Source organism: Lepisma saccharinum, chromosome 6 (genome assembly GCF_977018435.1).
Source record: "Lepisma saccharinum chromosome 6, izLepSacc3.1, whole genome shotgun sequence".
Taxonomy (NCBI): Eukaryota; Metazoa; Arthropoda; class Insecta; order Zygentoma; family Lepismatidae; genus Lepisma; species Lepisma saccharinum.
This window is the reverse complement of record NC_139234.1, coordinates 45,609,674-45,624,589: the sequence shown is the minus strand read 5'-3', so window position 1 is coordinate 45,624,589 and position 14,916 is coordinate 45,609,674.

Below are 14,916 nucleotides of genomic sequence, written 5' to 3'. Positions count from 1 at the left end.
ATCCAGATGTGAATTATCGGGGATATTTATGCGGCGACAAAGCCGGAAAAATTACAACCAATTCGGGGAATCGAATCCGGATCTCCCGCATGGTTGTCAGATGGCCTACTGACCAGACACCCGCAGCTTCTTGGATGAGTTCCGTGATTTCATTATTTCAATTTTTTTAAATATATTTTCTTGTTTTTATGGATTTTCTTCACACTTAAAATGTCTCGTCTCGTTGAGTAGACAATTATTTCGTAAGAAAGTAAAAATGTTCTAGAATTTGTTAAAAATCGAATTACTAGAAATAATTTCGTTTTATTGCTTTCATAAATACTATATTTATGTAGATCTCTACTACTTAATAGTAGTAGTGGTATTAGTAGTATTATTATTAGTAATTCAACTAATTAATTATGAGAATTATTATTTAATTAAAGTATAATAAAACAATGGTAATGTGAATTTGGAGAAAGTTTTAGATATAACCCCCCCTGATGAAATTCTGCGTACGCTACTGCCATCTTCAATGCAACATAATCACAGATAGAGGAAAACAAATGCAAAATGAAGTTGAGAATACCGGTGTCAATTATAAATACGTACGAGTTCCTTTGAAAAACTACATGCTTCTCTTAAATCCTAACGTAAGAATAGTTTGGCACACAAGCAACATGCATTGTACTGTACATAATATGAATTCATGCGAAAGCTGCTCTGAAATATGGCTAGAAACTCAACACTTCCCCTTTTTTGGTGGAAAATCAATATTTCTTCGGCGGGATTGCCTTTTTTAATATCAGAGCCATTTATCTTGAAGATAAGGGTGCACGGTTTGCATGCCATTGTGCATTAAAGATATCGCTATAGTTTAAACACAATGTGCTGCCCTCCAAATGTATATGACAAGTTAACAAGTCTATTAATTTATTACTGCAGTTTCAAAAGGCTGTAAACTGCACTTACATAAAAATAATTACAGTACTGAAAGAGTTAATTGTCACGAGATGGCAGAAATTTTTATTAGAATACAAATTAGAAAATAGAAATACACGAATAACATATGTTGGCTCAGGATTAAAGAATTTGAAGATAAAAAGAGGGATAAGAGTTACCTGCAAATTGAGTGCAGAGTGTAGATTAACTCTCTAGGATAATATATATTGTACACTTCACGTAGTTCTATTGATTTCGTTTTGTGCACTTTATACCTGGGCTTGGAATAGCTTAATATGCGCGACAGTACTTATTTATAGAAAGTCTTTTAGTTTCTTGAACTATCCTGCCTAACAATTGCCTTTTTTTGTGGGGGAGCAGGAAATAATTATCTTCCTCCCTCATTGTTACCCAAAGGGTCGCCAGGTGTCTGGGATGGCATAGTGTTGATGGCTTACCGGAGAATACTACTCAGAATTTTCATAAACCATCCCCTAAGCTAGGATAAATTTCATAAGCATCCCCAAACCTACTGCAGTGTCTCCTGATCCCACTTTAAACTATAGGTCCAGTCCTAATTAGCCTATCTGTGCATAAAGTGGACTTACAACAACAAATCAATCAATCAATCCATGTAAATCCATACAAGCATCCCCTCACCCACCCCCAAACGGGACAAAGTATCCCCTCACGTAGGAATTTCCACTTCGAGCACTGACTTGATCATACCTTACATCAACGTTTCTCACCCGCCGAGCTGCGGACCGGTAGCGTATTTATAAACCCTATAGTGCTGCAGAACCTCCACCCATATTTGGCTCCTGATTGGCTGTCTTCCGGAAGTTAATGCAGTGTTCCTTCAAAGTAACGCTAGATGGCAGGGCCCCAGTTGAAATTGTAGATTTCAAACCTCCATCCCAACAAGATGAGAAACTCCAAACTGAGGTTGATTTTTGAGCACATTTTTAAAATCATTACACAAACATGGTAATATTTAGCACATGTCACGTTGTGAAATTTCTCCAATAATGTAGTAATTACTTCACATACATTACAAACGCTTTCTGAAATATTGAACATTATTGTTTTTCGATGGCTTAGGGCCTAATATTGATTTTTATCGCCAAAAAAGGATTCATTGTAATTTTAACATTTTCCATATTTTCCATACATTTATATATTTCTTAACATAATTTCGACAATTTGATTACAAACTTTATTACTAGATAATCACGAGCCTAATTGTCCTGTAAACGACCAAGCAAGAAACGACGGACACGGAACATTAACACTTCCGGTGCTCACAGCCAATAAGAAAGCATTATATACCTCTGGTCCTGCATATACCCGGTACCGGACAGTGGGGGCAATTATACCTGGCTGCGAGAGTTTATCCTAAAGTTTGCGACTTGCATCCCGAGCTGGCAACCAACTGACCTTTCATTCGAGTTTTCACTGCGATAAAGAAAAATATGTATATTTGTTGCCAGCGCTGGTGAGAAATCAAACAATGTTACCGGAGCGCGTTGCGTTCTTTGGAGGTTGACGGACGGGCACCATAGTTTATATAGTTTTCGCTGAAATTTTCATTAACAAATATATTTTAAGTGGAAATATTCTGATTAATTTGAATTTTTAGGTGTCCAAAATGGAACATGGCAATGAAAATCAGCAGTTGCCAAATTAATTTAAGGGTATTGGTCAGAGGAACATAGAATAATTCATTAGGCCCAGTCGACTAATTTAATCCAAACTTTATATTCGTCAATAAGCCTAGACACAATCGAACTAAAACTCTCTATGATTATGAACCTATCACGTGACAAAAATGGCCAAACGCGCGTACTTGTATTACAGGCAATAGTTTCGATTCCCGGTGAAGGCACGTAGTGGTTCTGATCCGACTTTAAACTGTGGGTCCGGTTAACCTATCTGAGCATAAAAGTGGACTTATGAAACTCACCCACTCTATGTTGCATGAAAAACGGGACCTCCATGATGTAGCGACAGCGCTGTCGCCTTGTAATCAAGTGCTACCGGGTTCGATCCCCGGAGGCACGTTGGTTCGAATCACACTTTAAACTATATATCCAGTCCCGATTAGTTCAAAGTTGTTTTACGTGTGTTCTACCCAGTGCGATATTAAGTGTAACGAAGATTTATGGTCTAGTAAGCAGGCACAGTTAATTTATGTGAATGTCTTTCAAATAGGAAATTCAATCGACATCGTGCTTTGTAGCTAGCATTCGTAACAATTGGTTAACAACTTATATTCTTTTAAAAGAGTAGGCGGTCCTTGTCGTTTTTCAGGAAGTCTATTTCAACTGAAGGCGTACGAAATGCAAAAAAAGGGAGTTGAACATGGTATCGCCTCACTATTTTTTATAGTTCTTATCGATCCACCTATTTAATGTACACAAATGGATTTAAGACACAGTGGTATATACATGATGAATTACACACTCCACTAGGTTTACTGAAAAGCAAATAGGAAGTTGTAAATGTTCATTGTATATTTGACTCGATAGAAGAATTATGCTGGAGTCATCAGAGTTGCTGTTTCATATTATCTATTAATGAAAATAACGCGACATCTGGTATCACATTATAGCAACAAACTATCTTATATGTTTCTGAGTTCTACAAACACGTAGCCAACGTATGTGCATATTCCTCAGATTGATTCGTCTGGATAAATCGGAAATCCCATGCTGGCCATCCTTTCTGAGAAGAACCAATCGTGCGTAATAAAAATGTTATCTAGAGCACCTTAACAGAAGAACCTTGTATGTCTCCAAATATCTCTTAAACAAGCCTGCAGCCACCTATAATAATAATTCACTTTGAAAACATCGACGTGTTTGTTCCAGATGCAAAGTTCTTTTAAAGTTTTATTGGCGCTTTTCTGACCAGTTCTTTCAAAAAGCAAATATGAAGTGATTCGGTTGAGCGAACATAATAAGAAAAATATATTGTACCCAGGAGACACCCTTTGGACTTTATTTCCTTCCACATTCTATCCTCATGAAAGCTATAAAATAGTAGCATGTGAATCATTGAAAGAGAAACGCAGAACATTTTCGTGTTGATACCTCGAGTCACAAGTAACATTTGGTTTTCATTACACATGGCATTTTCTTTAAGGATTTTTATAGCGCAGTAAAAGCAAAAATTTCACGCTATTCCTCTTAAGTGACAAAGCAGAGTCCATTGTCTACAATCTTGCCCAAGGTGCTTGAAGCTGCCAGTGTTAGTGGAGCACGTGGTGTCCTAACACATTACCATTGTTCTTCGTGATCTAGCGTGTGCATTTCAATGTATCTTAATAGGCAGTGTGTAGCCGACGTCTTTTGTATCTTATTGGCCAACGGAGGCTGCCCCCCAGGCTCTCGTTAGTAAAGTTGAAAACTCTATCCGAGTTTCCACCTGTCAGAATTAGCATACGCAACCGACCTCAAGTTTTCACTCCGTCCTGTTCTGGCTTAATGAAGTGACATATACTCTGGTACGTTTCCTGGATGTAAATCTGAAATATCAGAAGCGACTTCCCTACTAAGCTGAGTTTCCATCATCATTCATCCCCCGGGATAGAACAATACTGCAGGTAGAAGTAGAATTGTTCATATTTTGAGAGAAGTTCTCCAGTACATCCGCATGATTTTCAAGTACATGTGTTTTAATTGAGAATTGTGTACAGTAAAGTACACGTTAGACGGAAGCATTCCCTTTGACATTTTTGGTAGCTAGTTATAACAATTTTATAACATCTTCTATGCAGTGAATTATGAAACTAAACACTGTTGACTACACTTAAAGTACTTTCCCAGATTAATAGCTTATAAGTGAAGAATTTTGTGTTACGGGTAGGACAGATAAAGCACTGCCTCTTTACGTAATTTATTTTAATTTCTGTGAGAAGGCAATTAACTATTTTTATTTTATTGAACTCAACAGGTACATATCAAATTACAGAGTCCATATGAAGGACAGTGAATAAAGTTCCATATATTTCTGTAATTATACACACACACAGACACACACGCACGCACAGACTGCAGTTGAAGGGGAAATGTAAATCTTTAAGGAGATAAACAAAAGTAAATAAAAAGTTAGAATAAACGAACAATATGTTAATATACCTTCTACCTTCTAATTTAATTATGTATAATACTTGAATCTTTGTCCAAATAACAATTTTAGATCATTGACTTACAACATAGAATAAAGTTACAGCGTATAATTTTATTTGAAAAATTAAGATTCAGGGACACTTTTTAGCAAACATTCCAATTAGCATTTTCGATTCCGATGCGAAGCGTTTAGATAACATTAGATAATATATACAGCATGAAAGTAATGCAGAGTTACGCGTTTTTAATTTAATAATAACTAATATAAATTTGAAGAGGAAGTGATATACTTGAAAAGAAGAAATGGTTATTTAATAAATGGGATATCGTGTAAACAAACCGTAACTTCACACATATTTTGTAACATTAAAACGAATCATCAACTTCACCCATATATCGAGATATTTCTGTCCATGAGCCAGTGCCAGCTGTTTACAATTGAAACAACTAATGTATTCTCCATATATGTAATGTAGGAGCTATAAGGTATGCGTTTAAGCAGGGCAATTGATTTATGCCTAAAACAGTTTCGTAAGGAACGTTTTCCTCTCGGTTAAATAGTTATCGGCTCTTAAAAATGTGAAGTAATACATTATTTACATCACACTCGGCCGCCATTATATCTGCACTGGTGACGTAGAGCTCGCTTCTGATTGGTTATGCTACGCGAGGTGCTAGGAAAAATAACACCGGTTCTATTTGTGAAGTATGTCATGGAATAAAAAGTATAAAATTTCTTCGCTCGATCGTAGCAGAAATGTTAAGAAAACTGCCAAGGAAATATATTATCCTTAAATGGTATACTGCCAGGTATATTGCAATGTAATTTGAGTTGCCTGCTTATAAGGATTCAGATTATATATTTTCCAGACTTACTTTTGTACTTGACCGTACAATTATTTGATGCTTGAAACCTGAGCAGCACATTGACTCCAAAATAAACGTACCTCACCTTAAAAAAAGGTGATTAAAATTTACACATGTTCCTCTTAAATCCCATCGCAGAGTCAGTTTATATTCATTACAAAAGCTTAGCATGAAATCAAAGACGTGCAAATTGAATTATTTCGCGAGGAAAGCAGGAACAAAGAGAGGGAGAAGGGGAGGGGATGTAATTAAGAGCAACTTTGATTAACTCCCCCTTCTTTACCCTCTCCGAAGTCGAGAACCAATCAGATAATTTTTATTTTATGTTTTCTAGGCCGGAGTTGGCAAAGGGACAGGCCACTATGGTGAAAGGCCGACCCTTTCGAGGAGACAGACTTCACCCTCACGAAGGAATGTGAGGTTTTGGATGTGCGAGGATCTGTGAAGGTGAAGGTAGAGTGCGGCGTGAGGGTGTGTGTGAAGGATCCACCACATACCTCTGTAAAATTTATGTGTGCAGGAAATGGCTTTGCACATGTTTTCTTAGTGATCATTAATACTTTCGCTCTCTCTCTCTCTCCATTCTTCGCTCTCTCTCTCTCTTCCTTCTCTCTCCCTTCTTCGCGCTGTCTCTCTCTCTCTCTTCATTCTCTATCCCTTCCTTCTTCTCTCTCTTCCTCCCCTTCTCTCTCTTTCTCATTCCCTCTCTTGTTTTTCTCTTTTCCTTTTCAGGTCTCTCTCTCTCTACCTACCTACCCTTACCTCCCTATCCCTCTCCCCTCTGTAATTTCTCTTCACTTCTTTCCTCTCTTCATTCTCTCTGTTTTTGTTCCTCTTCTCTTTCTCTTCACTCCTTTCCTCTCTTAATTCTCTCTCTTTTCTCTGTCTCTCTGGAACATTGGAGTGAGAATAATTGAGAAGCGCTATTTTCAAGATGATGGACATGTGTTTAAAATTTACATAGAATGGTCATCTCAGTGTCAAAATATGTTTTAGAGGTTGGCAAGTTATGAAATATTTGAGTGTTAAATATTCTTGCAAATTTGTCTGCAATATTAAATAGGAAGTCTACAGCAAACTGTGTTACCTCAGTTTTTCTTCTATCCTCTCTCTCTCTCTCCATCTCTCTCTCTCTCTCTCTCTCTCTCTCTCTCTCTCTCTCTCTCTCTCAATCCATATCTTTATCTCTTTGTTCCTTTGACATTCATTCGCCTTTACATCTGTTCCTGTTCTCATTTGATTTCTCTCTCTCTCTGTCGCTCTTTTGTCTCTCTCTCTTAACTATTACTATTTTACGACGATCCGTAAATATGGCGTCACACTAGTTTCAATATGGGGATATCTCACTCCAGAACGTACCTATTTGATTTTGAACCTAGGCACGACTCCCCCACTCCCACATCTTGGAAAGCTTACTGCGGGCGCACATGTCCAAAACACGCGTCTTTTTTTAATCAGATTGCCCCCCCCTCCAGAAAATATCTTAGCTACGCCTCTGGGCGCCTGAGTGGGCGAGAGCCGGGGCACGAGGATGAACAAGAAGAAGGTTGATCCACAATCGAACACCTTTTGATTCGCTCACGTCAGAATCCCTTACCGTACTGCCGTCGGGCAATGGCAACATCTGAAATTCCACATAACAAGACGGGCACCCACGGGGGATGTATTCCTCCCGTATCACGTGACGAAAAACACGTGCGTGTGTGTGTGTGTGCTTGTGATAAAATCGAATTCGCATCCCGGTCGGTAGGCTGGAAGTGACAAGGTTAATTGAAAATAAAATCTTGACTGTTCATGCGATGTTGCTTTGTTTTTTGGGAGGTTTTCACCCCGAAAAGAAGGAACGAGAAAAAAAAAAGATGAATCTTTGTACCCCGAAGCCAGCATCCGAGCGCAACACCACGATAATGGAAAAGTTACCTTCCGGAGATGAAGAAGCGGTTGGTGCAAGAGTGGTTTTGGGTGCTGAGGGGTAGATCTCTGATAGCTGAAACACACCAAGACTTTCAGTTTTTTCAAACAACACAGGAGTGGAGGATAACTGCTGGGTTTGTATATTTTAGTACTCAGCCGATGCCAATGTGTCGGTATCGATTGGAATTTATCGATATCGGCCGATACTTTCCCGGCATTTTGGTCTTTCACGGACTCCTCAAAAATGCCGTGACACATTTTCGACGGATCTACAGGGGTTGGATAAAAAGTAATGGCAACACTGCTGTCCCGTGAAAGGGGCGAGTCACAGCGCCACAAGCGTTTCGTGGCTGATAAAGGAATGTCAGACGAGGAAGTATAGTAAGTGGGAGCGATTGTATGTTATTCAGTCAAAAACAGCAGTGCTCTGAAGCAGAGGACGAGAGTGCAAGCGCCCTAACAATATGTTTAGGCAAGAAGAACAACGTCTCTTAGGCAGACGGTCAACGCAGCCTACTTCTGCACCTTCTTGCAACACCACCTTCGTCTCGCATTAAGAAGGCAGCGACGGCACGGTGTCCCATCATCCTGCTTGACAATGCAAGGTGTCACACTGCGAACACTGTGACGGCGCTCCTGCATAACTGGTAGTGGGAGGTACTGGAACATCCGCCGTATTCACCGGTATGAGACCGTGTGATTACGACCTTTTTGCCAAAATGAAGGAACCACTGGGCGGGAAGCACTACGACACGCGCGAAGCCATCATACGTGCTATAGGGCGGTCACTGCGGGACATCGACAGAGATGGACGCGCTGACGGTGTACGACGCCTGCCATACGTGTGGCAGAAGGTCGTAGAGATGGGGGGGGGGCGATTACATTGAAGGAATGTAACACGTGCTCCTCTGCCAATACAGTCAAGTAGCAATTATACCAGTGTTGCCATTACTTTTTATCCAACCCTTGTAATTATCCTGAAAATTATGCAATAATCACAGTTTATTTTTATTTTGCATCAATGTTTGTGTGAAAAACTAAATTTTGTTACGACATGTAGTTTAATATTCCCATATATGAATACAGTAAAGCCTCGTTAATCCGCACTAATGAGGGGGATAAGTTGACCGGTTTAACGAAAGTCCGGATTAACTGAAATAACCTAACAGTAGAAAATGCATTAAGACTCCGTTTATAGGAATAAAACTCGTTTATTATGGTGTATTTAAAGGCATAGGCCTGAATACACTATACAGTACAGTAAAATGTAAAGCAATACTGTGCATACAATGAAGTACGTACATACGCGATACTCATTTTTTGGCCTTTTGTCTGTCCGGATTAAGCGAATCCGGCTTATCTGGGTCCGGATTACCGAGGTTTTACTGTATTTTAAAGCAAAATTCTTGGTAAATTTATGCTTATAATTAGAGTGGAATACATAACCACAAATATTAATTAATATTTCGAACAAATTTTAATTATTATAATTTTCAAGTATCGGTATCTGTGGGAATCGGTGAGTTTATCGGTATCGGTGAAAAGCGGTATGGGCTCAGCTCTAGTATTTAGTATTCCTGAAAAAATTCCCAGCTGAAATCGCCCATCCCGGAAATCAAACCCGGATCTTCCTCGTACCAGTCAAGCACACTACCGACTTCTGTTTTTTATTAAGGGGAGACTCCTAATCGATAGCTTCCCCCGTCATTCTATTTCTCACTCTTTCACACATGTCAATTTTCCTCAATTCTCCATTTTTCTTACACAAACTTACTCGGGAATCGAACTCTGAACTCCTGGCGTCCTTCGCCACGGAGATCGACGTGGACTGGATTACTGCAGCTCTTTGATATAAAAGAACAATTAGAAATACAATATTGTTGTCGGTTTAAATCAAATCTATCATTTAAAAAAGGCATTAAAGCAAAGAGTAGTGTTCTCATTGTGAACGTAAGTCATCCTCTTTGTTAACATAAAAAGTAAAAATATCAAGAATGTTAAATACCCAGAAAATTCGTCGACAATGATAGCTATATTATTATCTCTTTAAAAACAGTAATAAAAATTGTAATACATGAGAACCCAGGCTATTACCCAATCCCAAAGTATATTTTAGTTAAGTTCACAGATTTCACAAATAAAAATATTAACACATCATAACTTATAACAATCGAAATAACTTTGAGAGCATTACTTTTTATCATCCATTTCTAGATGTTGCATTTTTATCAACAACGTTTTGATAAATCAAAAGAAATATGCATCAACGTTGCAAATACTTTTTAAAAATTCCTCACTAAATAAGTTCATAATAATTGTGAATGTCGATTTTGGACAATCACGAAAAAAAGCAAAGAATATAAACTGTACACTAGATGAGAAGGATCATAAGTATATGAAGTATGTGTAGATATATTGTAAGAAATAGATGAGAGATAATGTAATGTTAATGGACACAAATAGCAATGCTAGATGTCAGGCCCATAATAAACTTTGAAATAATCAAATTCTGAAATGTTCAAGTCGTGTCCATGTAAATAGGACATGAACAGTTTCATGGAAATTTTCTCCCGTGTTAGTTTTTTTTTTCCACCATTAATGATCTCGACCTCGAATCACGACAATGAAGAGAATGGTTTGTCTCGGCGAATATTAAATCCACAACGCAAAAATAAATTTAAAAAAAAGAGGCCACATGAGGCTATATAACAACTCGTCACCTCCTTTGCCTTTCAAACAGGGCAATTTCATTCGCCTGCATCGAACTCCACGAAAACAGCTGTTGCGTGCTGCACTCTACCTCACGCGTGACCAGTTCTTCCCTAGGTGGTGGCCTCAGATAACAGTGGTGCCAACTCATACTTTCTAAATGTCACTAAACACCACGACCTCAATTCGCCACATCTTACTTTTCGGTTTTTCTCATGTGAACATGTTTATAAAAAAGTAAATTAATCTCTTGACTATGCAATGGTGTTTATTACACTCTAAGAAAGGAAAATAAACGAAACAAAATATATGTACTGATGGGGTGAAGCTCATACAAAAGGAAATGTAAGATGTATATGTAAATATACTTAAATTTTCTTTGATTTAAAATTCAATAATTATTATAGGAAAATAGCAAACATCTTGTGTTGAAAAATATGCAAAATACTTATCATGTTAAACCAAAAATAGTGTCATTATCATTAAACTGTAAATATACACGGGAAGCTGATATTTTGCAAAGTCCTATTTAAAAAATACACTTATAGCGTACATCGAGAATGTTTGATTTTCACTGGAAGGAAACTTACTGAAATTATTATAGTTTAATTAACACACTCAACAAACATTTCCATAGTAGGTTCAGGTATCAGAAACAGAAAAATGTGTATTTATATATATATATATATATATATATATATATATATATATATTTTGCTTTGATCAAACTGTTCAGATATTTTACAGGGCCATTTACTAGAAAATGCCTTTCTATAAAGAAACATACATATACTGTGTATATCTATCTATTCTTTGTATAAAAATGTATGTATGTATGTATGTACGTTCCGGCATAACTCTCGAACGCCTGGAGCAATTTCAACCAAACTTGGCACACATATGACTTACAATCTGGAATGAAATACTGTGGGGGCAAGACACCCCTGACACCCATAGGGTGTATATATTCTCGCTCCTGGAGGTGAAACTAAAAATGTTGTTTATAATCAAGTTTTGAGTGAAATTAATATTATAGTGAATTTGTAAAAGATTTTACTTTATATATTTTTACTGTACTTATACTTTTAAATACCTGTAAATAAAATTAGTTACATTTTACACTATAGTTAGAATTCATTATTTTCCTGCCTAATTGGGATAAATAAATACCGGGCAACGCCGGGCAATCAGCTAGTAGCCTATAGGATGCCAAAACAACACAAGCAATTTTGAGTGTTTTTTAAATAAATAAAAAAACGATTTAAATTTTAAGAAATCCGATTTAAATTTAAAAATCATGATTTTTTTATCCAGCCTACTTTTGGCTAATCTCGAAGCTCAGGATGAATGGCCATAAGATGAGACTAATGAAGGGACAATCATAAACAACACTAGCCTCACGGAGGATTATACTGGCCGCGAGTCCAGATTCCAGAGCCTCGTTAGCCTGCGTTAGTTGAGGGTGTACTACGTGGAAGGGAGGTTGACATGTTGGCGTCCTCAGAAAAGGTCGCTCCTTACACCCCTGGGCTTCTCTGAATAAATGGCGCTATATAAATGGAGTTCCATTACGTAAGGTTTTGACGATATTTCAATGCTCAAAAATCGCCATTAATATGCAAGAAAAATCTAATAATAATAATATGCTAAAACATTGATCGTCGATTCTACGTAGGCCTCTCCGATAGCGTACTGGTGCAGACACATTGCAGAGTAAATCGGATCCCACTTTAAACTGCAGATCCAGTACCGATTAGCCCATTTGGTCATAAAGCGGACTTAAACCCAAGCTTTGACTTTTGTACTTTCGACGCTATACTGCCAACCTTACGGAGCGGAGACTCTTGTTTGTACCAGTATATACTTTGCACTGGTTAACGTAGAATTTGCAAAATATTGTTATTTTTTTATGGGTGAAAACTATTCGTTTGACACTCGCAGATAAATAAATACTTGTTGAATTCCTTCGATTAGAATGTCAATGATATTGTCTCATAGATGTGAATTTTGAACATGAAAACGCTGAAGTTGAAAAATGCGTATAATTTAAATAGCAAATTTAACAATTGTTATTGGAGACGTATAACGTACCGTGCAAAATGACACACCGGCCGCACCCTGTTGTTAGCACATCGTGCTGTGACGCCAACGGTCCCGGGTTCGAATCCCGCTCGGGCTTCGTTGTTTGTGAATATCCATTCATCAATTTCATCATTTTATCTCTTATCCCCATCTACGCAAATTAGCCAAGAGGCACAAAACATATCTAATTCTTGGTATATATTAAATTACTTTTATTCCACCAATTACTTTATCTCCATATATTTTTTCTTGTGTAAGTGCTAAGCTTAATATTCTCTGCGTACAAAAGTGAAGCGTTCTTTTGAACAATTCCATATACTTATAAGAGTTTCGGTAACAATGTCATAAAAGAAACTACAGTTAAAATTTTAATAAATTCGAACTATATTCCATTGTCAAATGATTCTAAATTAACTAATTACCCCATCTGTACTTTTTTTTATAACTGGGAAACGCAATGATTTACTCCCGGTCCATCGCTTCTCGAAAAATGGGCATGGTTTTCTCGAGTCCGTGTCGCTTGCGCCGAGTCATTTCCGCCTTGGGTTCTTATCGGTTCATTTCCGCGGCGACATATGTCAAGACCTTCCTTGGTGGGTTTTCCCACAATCCGGAGTGTCATTACCGCCGCGCGCATGTGTGTTTATGACGTTGCCCAGCTCCAGCTGTGTTTATCTTCTATTGAAAAGGAAGGTGATTGGTAAATGAATGTAAGATGAAAGTATATATGAGGGATCTACATTGGGAAATTAGTATTTATGTAAAACTGAGACTTGAGAGACGACAAGATGACTGAGAATATGGAAATGATAGAAACAACGCATGGAAAGAATTCAAATAACGTTTGAATTGTTGTTGTGCAAGTGTATCGAAATATTGTGTTTATATATACGTAGCTATTACTTATATAATATTTGCAAAAAATTACACTGTATTTATAATTTTTTGACGATTTTATGTAGTGTATAATAATTAAGTGTAATAGACTGGCACATTTATGCTGATTCCAAAGTGTACATTTACGTAGTATTTGTAGAATGCTTTCAAAATTTTAACAATACTGTATTTACAATGTTTTTTTTTACGATTAACAATAAATGATTAATAGTTAATAGGCTGATACTGATTTATGTATTTTCTGTTGTGGAATAAAATTGATACAAGTAATCCTGTGTAACGTCTTTTGAAATAAGTAAAGAAAAGTCATACTTGACTCTCTGGATAGGTTTAACATTTCAGTGTAAACAACACAGCTGTGCATCGTCATAAACACACATTTGATTTTATGTTTTAAGTCCACTTTATGCACTATGCACCATGTGCCCATAAACACACGTGCGCCCGGCGGTGATGACACTCTGGATTGTGAGAAAACCAGCCAAGGAAGGCCTTAACATATGTCACGGCGGAAATGAACCGATAAGAAGCCTCGGCGCAAACGACACGACACCGGTTTTCTCCCGATCCATCGCTCCTGATAACGGAAGTGTTTTTTCCGGGTCAGATGTTCCCGATTAATCGCTTCCGAAAATAAGGTCTAAGTCTGTGTCGTTCATAATCACTTACAGCAGCAGCAATTCTTCCATCAAGATCTATATATTAGGGATGGCCAAACGGATCCGGATCCGGATCCAAAAGTTACGGATCTGGATCCGGATCCGAAAATTCCGGATCCGGATCCGGATCTGAAAGTTTCGGATCTGGATCCGGATCCGAGAGTTCCGGATCCGCGGATCCGGATCCAAGAGTTTCGTATCTCAATCCCATTATAATATTACCACACCTTAGTCCTACAAGAATTTTTTTCAAGTGTTGTTCCTAAAATACTTTGCTACGCATCGGCTAACACACTCGTGCACAAATGTCCGAAGTGATTTTGTAAATGCCATTGAAACGAATATGTATTCATTCGAATGTATTGGAAATGAAAACACACATAAATGTGAGACATTCCATTCCAGGATGAAACCTTTAACACATATAACAAGATAGAAATGTTATACAAAAATTATACAATTGTTCTACAGTTACAGTTTTACAAATTAAAATAAAACATTATAATATATGCAGTGTTATATAATTACAAAGTGTAAGACTAACAAGGGAGGTTATCTAAGTGTCCCCCTCCGATTTCCATGAAACTTGGCAGGCGTATAGTGGGGCCTAAAGGAAGAAATGCGTGTTTTTTTGTTTCAGCTAAAAAACGGTTTTAGGGGGCAAAACCCCCTCAAATGTCAAGATCAGGACAAATTGAAGTGAGTATCTGACCCTGTGTCCCCCTCCGATTTCCATG